The following is a 13330-nucleotide window of genomic DNA, read 5'->3' as shown; positions in this document are numbered from 1 at the left end:
CCGAGGGCTGGAGGGGAGGGGTAGACAAGGAGGGGGGGGTGCGTGCCAAGGGGCCTCTTCTCTGGGAGGTGATGAAAATGTTACAAAATTGACCGTGGTGATTGTTGCACAACTCTGTGAACATACTAAAAACCGTGGAATTTCACCCTTTAAATGGGTGAATTGTGTGACACGTAAATTCGCTCTCAATAAAGCCTGTCGGTTTGGGAGTGGGAGAGGCCAATGGAGAGAAAGCAGCTCTGTTTCCACGTTCCTGACTTCCCTTCCTTCATGGTCGGCCTCCTCTACCCATAGGCTCAGGCTTTCCCAGGCTCCCAGCATGCCTTACGGCTGCAGACCTATCTAAGGAGTCTCTCCCAACTTGCTGCTGGAGGGGCTGATTATGCAGTCAGGTACCTTATAGGTTTGTAAGGACGACGGAGTGAGTTTGAAGCCAAACACCCAGCAAAGAGCCTGACACTTAGGGGGCACTCAGTCCACGGTCCCTCATTTATTTATCCACTCCGTGAATATTTATTGACCATCTATCATGTGCCCAACACTGCCTCAGTGTGGGGATATAAAGACGAAAGCTCGTGGTCCTGACACTCAAGGAGCTTCTCGTCCAGCTGAAAAACAGAATGAGAAAACTACCGTAATGCAGAAAGACCGCGGCTGCAATTGGGAAACGTGTGTCACTGCGATAGAAGCTCAGGAGAAGGGGACTTAAGCCACGTGGGTGACTCAGGGAAAGCTTCGCCGAGGAAGTGACGCTTAAGCAGTCTGGAAGGCCGGGAGGGATGGAGGGACGGGGGGACGGTGGGTGGGGGGAGAGGGAAGAGGCCTCGTCAGGCACAGGGGACCCACTGGCAGGTGCAAAGTGTCAAAGCGTGGAAGACTACTCTGTCCTGGGGAGACTTTAATTGGCTCAACGTGGGCTAAGCAGAAGGGGGGATAGAAAAGAGGTAGAGAAACAGAAAGCTGTGGCTTGCCCAGGGTTGAGGCATCTCCACAATTTAAGTCAGGCCCTAGCTTTCCCTGTTAGCTGTATTTACCCTGGGCAAATCTTGATTTCTCTGAGTCTCGGTTTCGTCACCTGTACAATCAGGGTGATAATCCCCGTCTCGCTGTGCTGGGATGAGGAGGGTATGAGATGATGGCCACCGGAGCCAACGCTTACCCCGAGCTTCCTCTGTGCTAGGCTCGAACCTCGGCACGTGGGACGTGAACGATGCCAGCCGCGGAACTGAGGCTGTGCTACGGGATGTGGACTTTCTTCCCGAGGCTAGGGTGAGCTCATAACACATTCTCATGGGGAGCTATAGGATTTGCTGTTTAGAAGCGTCCCTCTGGAAGCAGGTGGTACAACAACATGTATTTCCATCCCTTCTGGTCCTTGGGCAGCTGCCGCTCTGTGAGGGCGGTGCTGGTGGAAAGGGAAGTGTGTTTCCGTCCCCCTCGCCGCCTCCTTCGCTTTTCCTCCTTCTGGTGTGATTATAGCTTGTTACCACCTAACACGGGGAGCTCTCCGAGGCTTGCTGGTTAGGGACACCAGGTAGGTCCCGAGCATCATCTCGGATCGGCCCCTTTCTTGTGTCACTTGAGCTCCTGAAGCCTCAGCCTCCTCGTCTGTGCGGGGAGAATAATGCCCGCCTCACCTTCCTCGCGGGAGAGTCGTGAGGCTCAGAGGCAAGGAGGAGAGGAAGCAGAGATGGCCAGGATGGGTGCTGTCTGCACCCCAGAGTCTATGGGCTGCTGGGGAACAGAGATGGTTAAAACGTATCTAACGTGTGATGGATCTGCATGGTAGGCAGAAATGGGCCCCAAAGACGCCCACATCCCGATCCCTGGAACGTGTGGCTATGGTAGGTTCCGTGGCCAAGGGGAATGAAGGGAGCAGGTGGAATGAAGGTTGCCGATCAGCTGCCCTTAACATAGGGAGACTGTCCTGAATTAGCTGGGTGGTCCCAGTGCAGTGACGAGCGTTCCTAGATGTGGCAGAGCCGGGTGAAAGGGGGCTGCTAGCCGGAGTGAGGCTGTAGGGAGGGCGTAACCCACCACCCCTGGCCCTGAAGACGAGGAGGGCGACAGCTGAGCCGGGCAGGCAGCCTCAGAGCTGGAAAAGGAGGGGGTTTCTCCCCTAGAGCCTCCAGAAGTGACACAGAAGAGACCCATTCCGGACTCGTGAGCGCCAGAACCGCAAAGCAACAGACTTGAATTGTTGAAGCCACGAACTTTGTTACACTGGCCGTGGGAAAAGAGCGCGAGCCGGCAAGTTCTTGCTGAGCACCCGCTGGCCGTGTGTCTGGGCTGCGGGACCACAGTGCTGAAAAACGACACACCTGCTCTCCCTGGAACCCACGTTTGGGGGGGAAGGACCGGCAGTGAACAAATGAACGAGTGGATGTATCGTATGTGAGTGGTGCTAATGCTCTGAAGGGTTAGCCTGAAAAGGGGGCGCCGGGCACTGCTTCTGGGGCGTGATCACAGGAGACCCTCCTCCCCCCGAGAGGAGGAGGGGGATGAGGGGCAGGGGGAGGAAGAAGAGGAGGAGGGGGAGGAAAGAGGAGGGAGGAGGTGACTCTCAGTTGAGGACGCTGTGAACTGAGGACACCATCCCTCTGAGCTGGGACCCGGTTCTAAGGGCCATGCAAAGTCACGGGAGGGTTTTAAGCAAAACCACTGGATTCACTTCGATGATCCCTGTGGCTGAGAAATGGCTGGGGACAGGAGCCCAGTTTGGAAGCTGTTGCCATTGTCATAAAAGGTGAACAATGAGCATGTTGACAAGCCACTGCTGCCCACGGGGCCTCTGGCCAGGTCTGGATCTGCCAGGGTGGCCAGGAGGTGCGTTCGGGGAGACTGAGTGCGGGGAACAGTGGAAGGGGCAGGAAGGGGGCCGAGATCCTGACAAATGTTGAGGGACAACGGCTGGGGGCAGTGGCCAGGATGAAAGCGAGTCTGGTGACAGGGGGCCCAAGGGTCTTGAAGGTCGGGAGTCTGCAATCTCGGATGTAGAGCTGTTAGATGTCTAGCGTTATCTGGCCCCTCCTGCAATCTGCACTTTGAGTAAAGGCTATTAGTGCAAGCAGCAGCCTTTTATTTTTGCTTCCTTCCTTCCTTTCTTCCTTTCTCACCTTTATTCATCTTTGAGAGACACAGAGAGACAGCACGTGAGGGAGGGAGGGGCAGAGGGAGGAGCAGAGAGAGAGGGAGACACAGAATCCGAAGCAGGCTCCGGGCTCTGAGCTGTCAGCACACAGCCCAATGCGGGGCTCGAACTCACGAACCACGAGATCATGACCTGAGCCGAAGTCGGACACCTAACCCACTGAGCCACCCACGCGCCCCTATTGTGCTTTCTTGAGGGGTGAGAATCCCAAGCGTCTACGGCCCACCTTTCGTGGGTAAAGGAATAGCGTCAGGCCGCAGAGTTTGTGGGTTCGCCCGCTCAGAAGATGTAAATGAGCCCTTACCACACGGCAGGCCCTCGGCCAGACTCCAGGGCTTTGTGGGTGAGCGGGCCGATGGGGCGCTTAGGGCTGCCGGCCTTGCAGAAGAGTGAGGACCAGGACTCCGCAGGGGCAGAGACCAGGGCTCAGAGGTGGCCGTGAGCAACACGTCCATCCGGGATTCAGTGGCTGTCTTAAGGATGGCTTTACAGCCGTAAAGCCTAGTCTGGGCTGCCAGACTAGGGAATCTTCCCAGACTGGCAAGGGACAGGACTCAAAAGCACTTTGGGAGAAAGGATTCCCAACCAGGATGGGTGCCTGTCCAGGTGGTGCGGGGAGAAGTCAGGATCCTGCCCACGTCTCTGGCGGACAGGGGCTCCCTTTCCAGAGAGGGGAGCCCGGGGAGAAGAGCTGGGTGGTGAGAGGCAGGGCCAGCCCCAGGAGCGGAGGGCTCTCAGGAGGGTCAGGGGTCAGCCCCCGCACCGCCCCCCCACCCCAAGTGCCTGCCGGGGATTTCTGGAGTCTGCACCCTCGGTTTGAAACCTGGCTCCTGCTACAAGGTGAGCTGAGGTGCAGAGGAGCGGCGGCCCCCCCCAGCCTTGCCTGTCGGGCGGCCTCTGAACAGCTCGGCTTCTTGTTTTTGTTTATAATTTGTAGGCCAAAAGGGAGTGTTTAAAAGAACTGACTCCGCATAGCCGGCAGGGCTGATCTGGTGGGTTTTCCCCCACCGAGGCCGACAAATCAACCTACGATCCATGGCTCTCCAGTGAGTTCAGAAGGGCCCTGTCTCACACTGCTTAGTGCCGTAACAAGGCCCGTTTCACTGAGAGCCCCTCAAGTCTGAGGTGCGGGGTGGGGCCCAGGGAGCCACCCCCGGGGGTCATAGCCGCAGCCCCCTGGGGGCCCCGCACGAGAACCTAATTAGGAGCCATTCCTGCTTCCGGGGTGAGCGTGGCAGTGAGCATGTGTCCTGGGGTCCGGGACATTTGTCCTTCAGGCCGCAGCAGAAAGCCGAGACATGCCTTCTAAGATTAGAACGAGTCACCCAAGGACCCGGGCCTGCCTCCCGGTCAGCTGCAGCCTCTCCTGTTACAGCAGCTCCCCTGCCCTTCCCTCCTCCCTCCACGTCTGGGGCTGGACTTTTAGCAGGGAGCCCCTGGGGACGCTCTGCAGGTTGGGTCACCGCAGGCAGGGCGCACGGCCGGGCCCTCCACTTCCTCCCTGCTCCCTCCTGTGGTTTTACCACATCTTGGCCTCGTTCATTCATTCATTCATTCATTCATCCGTCCATCCGTTCTTCCTGTCCCTCCAGGCCCTGGGCCAGGACAGAACAATAAACTAGTTCTTCCATAACGGAAGCTACAGTCTAGTGAGGGAACCATGAGTTCCACGGTCATCATTATTCTTACCCCAGTTGATTGTTCACCAGGGAGGAGAACGATCCCCGGGGAAAGGACAGGGAGAGCAAGTGACAAGGGGACCTGACCGGACGATCGTGTTTAAACTGAGCTCTGAAAACTAAGCAGAAGGGATGCGAGTGAGATGCGGTGGGGAGGGGAGGGGGTGGCCAAGAGCATTCCAAGGAGAGCTGACGCAAAGGCCAAGAACCGAGAACAGGTGTTTGCGGTAATGAAAGGAGGCTGGAACTCGGAGAGCTTATCAAATACCCACAGTTTTGCAAGACTGTCTCCTTCTGCTGTAACCTCCGAGCACAGGGACCATGTCTTATTCATGTCCCCATCCCCTAGCCCATTGCCTGGGCTACGTTAAGTGCTCGAGAAATGCCAGGAAATGAATGAATGAAGAAACGAATGACGCCACGGTACTAGCCAACAGCACTGGGCTGACATTGTGAAAGCTTGATAAATATAGATCAGGACCTTGGAGTGAAAATGGAAACAAAGTGTCAGCCAGGGTTGGCTCTGGGCATACCAGAGCTGAATATTTTCATTAAGGCTCATTGACTCATCCAAGGTCACTGCAATCATAACTGGAGGGCTAGGAAGGGGCAAGGAATGAGATCTTCCTTGCCCAGTCGAATACTTAGCAGTTTGACCCTCCAACCTCTGCTTGGAGCTGGGCAATCCGTTATAATTTCGTATTCCCATCCCTGGCATCTGTCGTGTCCAGTTTTAACAACCCAATCTATCCTCAAACATGACCTATCTAAAACATCCTTAAAATCTGTCCATTTCTTTATCTAGAGTGGTTGAATCTTTGTGCTCGCCTGTCGATATCTTCGGACGCGTTTCACCAAGGAGCAGACTGAGGCAAAGGGAGGCACGGGTCCCCTGCCAAAGTAGAATGGCGTCTGCCCCAATGGATCTGAGGCCCACAGCTCTGCCCTGACCTCTGCCACCGTCCTCCACACCTTTGCTGCCCAGGCTGCTCTCGGCAGGAGTCTGTGATCTCTGATGCGTCCTAGAGGCCCCATACACGGGACAGGCTCCACCTGCCCTGGAAGCCTACCCAGCTGGGAGGGGCCGGAGGTCCTGAAGCTCTTATTTAATGATCTTTCCCATCTCGTCTTGCCACATCCTTCAAAGAAGAGAAAAGAAAACCATCTGCCTGAGTTTAGTTGCTTCACTTGAAAGGTCTATTGGGTTTTATAGAGCAAAACTGCTGGCTTCCTTGGTCTTGAAAAGGGGAGAGAGGAAGGGTGGGGAGTTTGGCCTTCAGCCTGCAGAGGCTGGTGGATGGCCACACCTCCCTTTTTCCTCTGCCCTTCGCGCCAGCTGCTCCCTTGGGGCCTGGTGGGAGCGGTCCCTCCAGGTGCTGCTTGACAGCATTCCAGGGCAGCAGCCCCTTGTGAGTGCAGGCCTGCGTGTAGTGACTACAGGGCCACTGGGTCCCCGTTGTACCCAACGTTGTCAACACTCGGAGTGATTTATCCGCACCCACTGCCATCACTGAAACGTCTCTCTTTAGAAACTCGTTTTGAATTAATAATAGCAATAATAAAGCAGCTAACGTGCCGCGCGTTTACCATGCCGGGTGCTGTGTTAAGATTGTCTCCTTCAAGTCTCACAACATCCCTGGGACACGGGTTTCGTAGTCACCTCCAATTTGCGGAATGGAAAACAGACAGCTCCAGAACTGGCTCAGTACTGCACAGCTACCCATGACGGGCCTGCCATCCACATGCACACGGTCTACAGAAGCCCGTGTCCTAACCACAGTACCACGCGGCCTCCAGCAGAAAAGCATCTGTGAGTTCACATTTTGAGATTAAAAAGGACTGCTGAATTAAGTAATAATAAGACAAACGACCCAATTAAAAAAAAAACAAAAACAAACGGGCAAAGGATTTGAACAGACACTTCACCAGAAAAGATCTATGAGCGGCTAATAAGCACATTAGTGATTAGGTAGATGCAAATTAAAACTGCAAAGAGACACGACTACACGCGCACAAGATGGCTCAGATGCACCAAAACGACAAGACCACACGTCGGTGAGGCTGCAGAGCAACCGGAACGCTCTTCCCATTGGTGGGAATGCTACACGGAAACTGGAACGCCCTTCCCATTGGAGGGAACGCTACACGGAAACTGGAACGCTCTTCCCATTGGTGGGAACGCTACACGGAAACCGGAACGCCCTTCCCATTGGAGGCAACGCTACACGGAAACTGGAACGCTCTTCCCATTGGTGGGAACGCTACATGGAAAGTGGAAATCTCTTACCATCGGTGGAAACGCTACACGGAAACTGGTACACCCTTCCCATTGGCGGGAACGCTACAGAAACTGGAAATCTCTTACCATTGGTGGAAACGCTACACAGAAACCGGAACGCTCCTCCCATTGGTGGGAACGCTAAATGGATAGCCACTCAGAAAAATATTTTAGCAGCTTCCCATCAAGTTACACACACACTAACCTAAGAGCAGTGAAAACATATTTCCACATAAAAACTCGTATGTAAATATTTAGAGCAGTTTTATTATTAATAGCCCAGATCTAGAAACAACCCAAATGTCCATCAACTGGTGAGGGGGTAAACAAAAATACTGTGTGATACTTGTATTATAGAATACTACTTAGCAAAAAAGGAATAAACCAGAGCTACGCACAACAACATGGGTGAATCCTGAAAGCACTATGCCAAATGAAAGAAGTCAGACACAAAACACTACCAGTATTATTCCATTTACATAATATTTTTAAAAGGCAAAAGCTAAAATGACAGCAGATCGCTGATTGCCCGGGACCGACGGTAGGGACGGGGGACTGACTGCAAAGGTACAAGGGAACTTTCGAAGTGAAGGACATGTTCTATCCCTCGGCTGTGATTTATACCTTATGGTGGGGAGTACATGAATGTACACAGTTGTCAACACTCATCAATTTGTACATTTAAAATAGGTGAATTTTACCGTGTACAGATTTTACCTTATGAATGTGATAAACATTTAAAACATTAAGAAAAAAGTACTCATCAAATTAAAACGTTTTTAAAGGTTGAGGTTGCACTTTGTCTGCATGAGGTGTCCTTTCACTTGTCCCGGGGCTAGGGACCCCAGCCTGGTCCCAGGATGCCAGCCCCGTGGGCCCAATGGCGTTGGCAAGATGGCACCACGGTCGCAGGAGGTTGGCAGCCCCTGGAAGCCTCTAGGAGCGGGCCACACCCAGCCATTCCGGTCCAACCCAGGGCAGCTGCCATCACTCATGAAGCAAGAATGGTGAGGCAAGTACAGAATTTGAAGCCTGAAAAGGCCCGGTTTTTCACCATTCATGGGTGGTGGAATCTCAGGCAACTGCCTGGTTTGCTCAGAGTTTCATCGGTAAAATGTGGCTAATAACAGCCCCTGTGGGGTCACGGGGACGCTAAGAGTTAGTGTCTGATTAGACAGTTTGGGTTCAAATCCACATCCTGCCTCTTACTAGATCTATGATCTTAGGCAAGACTCTTAACTTTGCTGAGTCTCAGTTTCCCCACTTGTAAAATAAGCCTTTTTAAAAAAAAAATTTTTTAACGTTTTTATTTATTTTTGAGACAGAGAGAGACAGAGCATGAGTGGGGAAGGGGCAGAGAGAGAGGGAAACACAGAACCTGAAACAGGCTCCAGGCTCTGAGCTGTCAGCACAGAGCCCGACGTGGGGCTCGAACTCACGGACCATGAGATCATGACCTGAGCTGAAGTCAGATGCTTAACCGACTGAGCCACCCAGGTGCCCCTAAAATAAAGCTTTTATAGCACTTGTCTCATCTGATTATATTATTCAGGCTATAAAGCCCAAATGAGATCATGCATGTAAAGCCTGGCACATAACAAGGTTTCCCTCACATGTTAGCCATTGTTGTTGTCACTTAAGATACTGACTGCCACACAGTAGGTGTTAGTTGGGACGTGGGCTCCCTCGCACTCCTTGCAGGGATGTCTGGCTGCTGCCAGTTGGTCTTGAAGAATTGCAAGGGCTGGGCAGGGACCTGCCAAGTCACTTTCATTCTCCTCCTGCAGAACAAGCTGGCAGACCAGGTGGGTTGGCATTGCAGCTCAGTGTCAGAGGAGTTTACAAATGGGAATCTTCTGAATCACACAAAAGAATCAAGTGTGATTCTGTACCCCAGCCACAAGCAGCCTCACTCACAGCGGGGCCGTCCGTGTGCTGGGTCATGTGGACGTCTTGGGGGTGATGGGGGCGGGACCAGCCATGAGAGGGAGGCCTGCCTCGGGTTTCTGTAGGTGGGGAAGGGTCTTGCCTTTCACCCAGGGCCCTGCACCACGAAGGGGCCGTAAAAGGAGAAAGCCCCACGGCCAGAGTGTGAGGGCTATGCCTGCCCCTGCAGGTCCAAGTCCGACCAGGATAGTTTCTCAAGAGGGAGCAGAGGCCCTCTGGGGCTACTGTGGGCGAATGGCTTGAGCAGCTCTCCAGGGAACATGCTTGGGTCCAAATGGTGCAGGAGTGGGAATAAGGGGTTAAGTTTCCGGGCAGACATGCTCTGTCCTGCAGAAGGGAATATCCAGATGAGTTATTTCAAGAGCTGAGCAGCCTGAGGGCGGGGAGGCCACTGACCCAGCAGTCAGGGGAGCTGTGTGAACTCTTTGCCCTTCTGTTTCCTCATCTGCGAAATGAGGGGCTCACTAAGGCCCTTAAAGCTAGCTCGCTCTTTATTTTTTCACATTAACGTCACTCTGAAGAAAACGAATACCTAGGTCATCTTTCTTGTGGAGATGGAAACGGAGGGAGGTAGCCTAAGTTCACGCAGAATCGGAGCAAACTTTGCCAGCAAGCTCAGGAATCCCAAGGAGATAAGAGTGGGACGGCCTGAACATCTTTACACACAGCTCTTCTCCTCCTCCTTCCAAGGAAGAGTCGAAGAATGGACCCCCCTCCCATTCTCAAACCGGAAATCAAATGGGCAATGTGATGTAATCCCTTCATTCCAATTGGCAAACTGGGCTCAGGAATTCTTTTGGGAAGAAGGGTTTCAGAAGAGCAAAATGGCATGGCTCAAATAGCCTACGAAGCGTTTAGCACTCAAGAGAAAGTGGACAAAAACCCAGCAACAAAGAACAACGACCAAACTGGATCCGAGGGTACGAGGCCCAGAGACGCGTACCTGTGAAGGGACAAAGTAAAGGAGTACAAGAGAGGCCGGTTCTTTCCTGCGCTGCTGCCCCAGGTGGGGAAAGAAGAACCCTTGCTCTGGTTTTCTTTTAAAGTTTATTCATCGGGGAAGCCTTACAAAGAAGTCACAACAGGTTTGGTTTTCTTTCATTCACACCCCTGGGCATGTTTGCTATCTGTGCACCCAGGGGCAGGTGCAGCCTCGCAGTTCTGAAGGGGGAAGGGTTGAGGCAGGCTAGTGCCTGCCTAGGGCTCTAAGAATTAATGGACCCGCAAGGAAGCTCTGGGGGTAGGTGCGGACAGGCACCCTAGCGTGGGTGACTTCCTGGGGCCCTGTGGGAAGAAGGAGGGATCCTTTCCACATGGGGCTCCCAGGTTCTGGGCAGAAATTCATCACAAGAAACCCGGAAAGGGTCCTTCCCGTGGTGAGCACACAAATACACTGATCCCAGCCCAGGAAGCAATGAGTACAGGGCCGAAGACACAAATAAACCAATCTCCTCCCCCTGTCCTCTCCTCCGCTTCTGTTGTCTCCTCCACCGCCTGCACATAGGAAGTCTCTCTAGACACCAGCCAATCTGCTCCTCACTTATTGGGCACAAGATGGCTTGGTTTTTTCTTAATGTTTATTTATTTTTGAGAGAGAAACAGAAAGAGAGCAAGCGCGAGCAGGGGAGGGGCAGAGAGAGAGGGAGACACAGAAGCCGAAGCAGGCTCCAGGCTCGGAGCCGTCAGCACAGAGCCCGACGCGGGGCTCGAACCCATGAACCGTGAGATCATGACCTGAGCCAAAGTTGGACGCTTAACCGACAGAACCACCCAGGCGCCCCCGATTTGGTTTTTCTTATCGACAATGGAGCTGTGGCCATCCCAGGCAATACTTAATCCCATCACACCCCCCCAACACCTGCTCACTGCCTCCAGGGAGCCCGGGAAGGCCTTTGCTATGGCTTTTCCGGGAGAGGTGGCTCCACTCTCAGAGGCTTCCAGGCCCCTTCACACGCAGGAAATCTGGGAGTGCAAAAGGACCTCCTTAACCCCCACGGAAAACAGAGAGGAAGCGGTGCTTATTTCCATCTCAGGGTCAGCATGGTGTGGTAATGAGGTCAGACGGGCCCCGCCAGCCTGCTGTCCAAGCTCAGGCCGGTGAGCTGCAGTGAGAGGGCTCAGAGTCCAAAGGAGAGTCTAGTCCCAGATCTGCCCCTCTCAGCGGGGACCCGTCTCCTCTAGAAATCATTCCCTCGTCTGTAAAATGAGGATGATATCTGCTACATAGGATCATTACGAAGATTAAATGAAATGAGTGTGGGAAGTGTCTTACGAGCCAAAAGTTATTGTTCCTACTCTCCACCAATTTGATTTAATCTCATCAAGAGATGGTTCTCAACAACAACTGGTCCTTGTTAGGGTTAGGACCTGCTTGGTCGTTGAGACATTTAAGTTAAGCAGGGACTTCTCCAGAGGTTCATCACTGCAGGTATTTTAAAGCCAAGCAAGATTTTAAAAAGATACAATACTTCCCCAGAAGTCATGGCTAAACCTCATTTTAGTGAAGGCCAGAGAAAGTTCCTGAAAAATAAAAGCAATCAGATGGCCCACAGACACATGAAAAGATGCTCAACATCAATCAACATAGGGAAATACAAATCGAAACTCCAATGAGATTATCACCTCATACTTGTCAGAACGGCTAAAATCAAAAACACGAAACAACAAATGTCGGCAAGGATGTGGAGAAAAAGGAACCCTCTCACACTGTTGGTGGGAATGCAAACTGGTGCAGCCTCTGGAAAACAGTATGGAGAGTCCTCAAAAAATTACAGATAGGATTACCATATGATCCAGTAATTTCACTACCGGGTATTTACCCAAAGAGAACAAAAATACTAACTCAAACAGATATACGCACTCCCGTGTTGATTGCAGCCTTATTTATAATAGCCAAATTATGGAACCAACCCAAGTGTCCATCAATAGATGAATGGATACAGAAGATGTGGTATATATACAATGGAATATTACTTTTTTACTCAACCATAAAAAAGGAACGAGATCTTGCCATTTGCAACCACATGGATGGATCTAGAAAGTACAATGCTAAGTGAAATAAGTCAGACCGAGAAAGACAAATACCACGTGATTTCACTCACATGTGGAATTTAAGAAACAAAACAAAACAGACAAACAAAGAAAAAAAGAGATGAACACAAAACCAGACTCTTAACTATAGAGAACAAACAGGTGGTTACCAGAGAGGAGGTGGGTGGGGGGAAGGTGAAAACAGGTGATGGGCACTGAATGATGCATAGAATTTTTTTTTAATGTTTATTATTTTTGAGAGAGAGAGAGAGAGAGACAGAGAACAAGCAGGAAAGAGGCAGAGAGAGAGGGAGACACAGAATCGGAAGCAGGCTCCAGGCCCCGAGCTGTCAGCACAGAGCCTGACGCGGGGCTCGAACTCACAGACCACGAGATCATGACCTGAGCTGTAGTCGGCCGCCCAACCAACTGAGCCACCCAGGCGCCCCTAGAATTGTTAAATCCCTACACTGTATGCCTGAAACTGACAGAACACTGCCATATGTGAACTACACCGGAATTAAGATTAAAAACATTAAAAAGCAATCAATCAGCAAGTTGATTTGTTGAGAGAAATTCAGTCACGGTCCCTGCTCTGTGGAGTCCAGTTGGGGAAATCTGAAGCAAAAATAAAGCAGGAGCGAGTGACGAAGATGACAGTACAGACGTCGTGTCCATGGAGGCATGACTAGTGGCCCCAGGGAATAGCGCAGGCGGTAACTGTTGCTGCCTGTGAGGACCCAGGAAGGAGAAGCCACGGGGTAAGGACGGGGGTAAGACTGGATCAGAAGGTGGTTACAGACAGTGCTCTGGAGACAGCGTGTTTGACTCCTAGCCCCACTCTGCTCCTGATGTGACTGTGGGCAGGGAACGTCGCCTCTTGCGGTTTCGGGGGCCTCATCTGTAAAGTGAGGATAGCAATATTTACATCAGGGTCTTGTCTAAGATTCAAAGGACAGCGTGCATACAGTGCTTAGCACGGAGTCTGGCACGTAATAAATGCTCGATCAGCGCAGGCTATTATTAAACATGAAGCCAAAGGGCTGAGAATTTATCCTGAATCTGTCGGGAGTCCATCGGGGAGTTTAAAGGAAAAAAAATTGTCCTGAATTCTTACAAGGCAAACCACACTGCAAAGAGGCACTCGAGCAGCCCACAGTGATGCAGACGGCCTTTTGGAGAAAAGGTGTGGGACACCCAGCTCAGGCGGCAGGAAGGGATCCTGTGACCTCGGAGGCTCTGGAG

General features: G+C 52.1%; 1 protein-coding gene and 1 long non-coding RNA gene across 4 annotated transcripts in view; one reads left to right on the top strand and one right to left on the bottom strand.

The window, feature by feature from the left end:
- RCSD1 (RCSD domain containing 1) overlaps window positions 1–13330 on the bottom strand; it is a 73460-nt gene that overhangs the window by 29481 nt on the left and 30649 nt on the right. The window lies entirely within an intron of this gene.
- LOC122211930 lies at window positions 787–6753 on the top strand. Its single transcript, XR_006198904.1, has 2 exons — window positions 787–1269; window positions 5636–6753. It is a non-coding gene; the product is annotated as an uncharacterized LOC122211930 (long non-coding RNA).

Source organism: Panthera leo, chromosome F3 (assembly GCF_018350215.1).
Source record: "Panthera leo isolate Ple1 chromosome F3, P.leo_Ple1_pat1.1, whole genome shotgun sequence".
Lineage (NCBI taxonomy): Eukaryota > Metazoa > Chordata > Mammalia > Carnivora > Felidae > Panthera > Panthera leo.
Note: the sequence above shows the minus strand (reverse complement) of the source record. Positions and strands in the feature narration are given on the sequence as shown.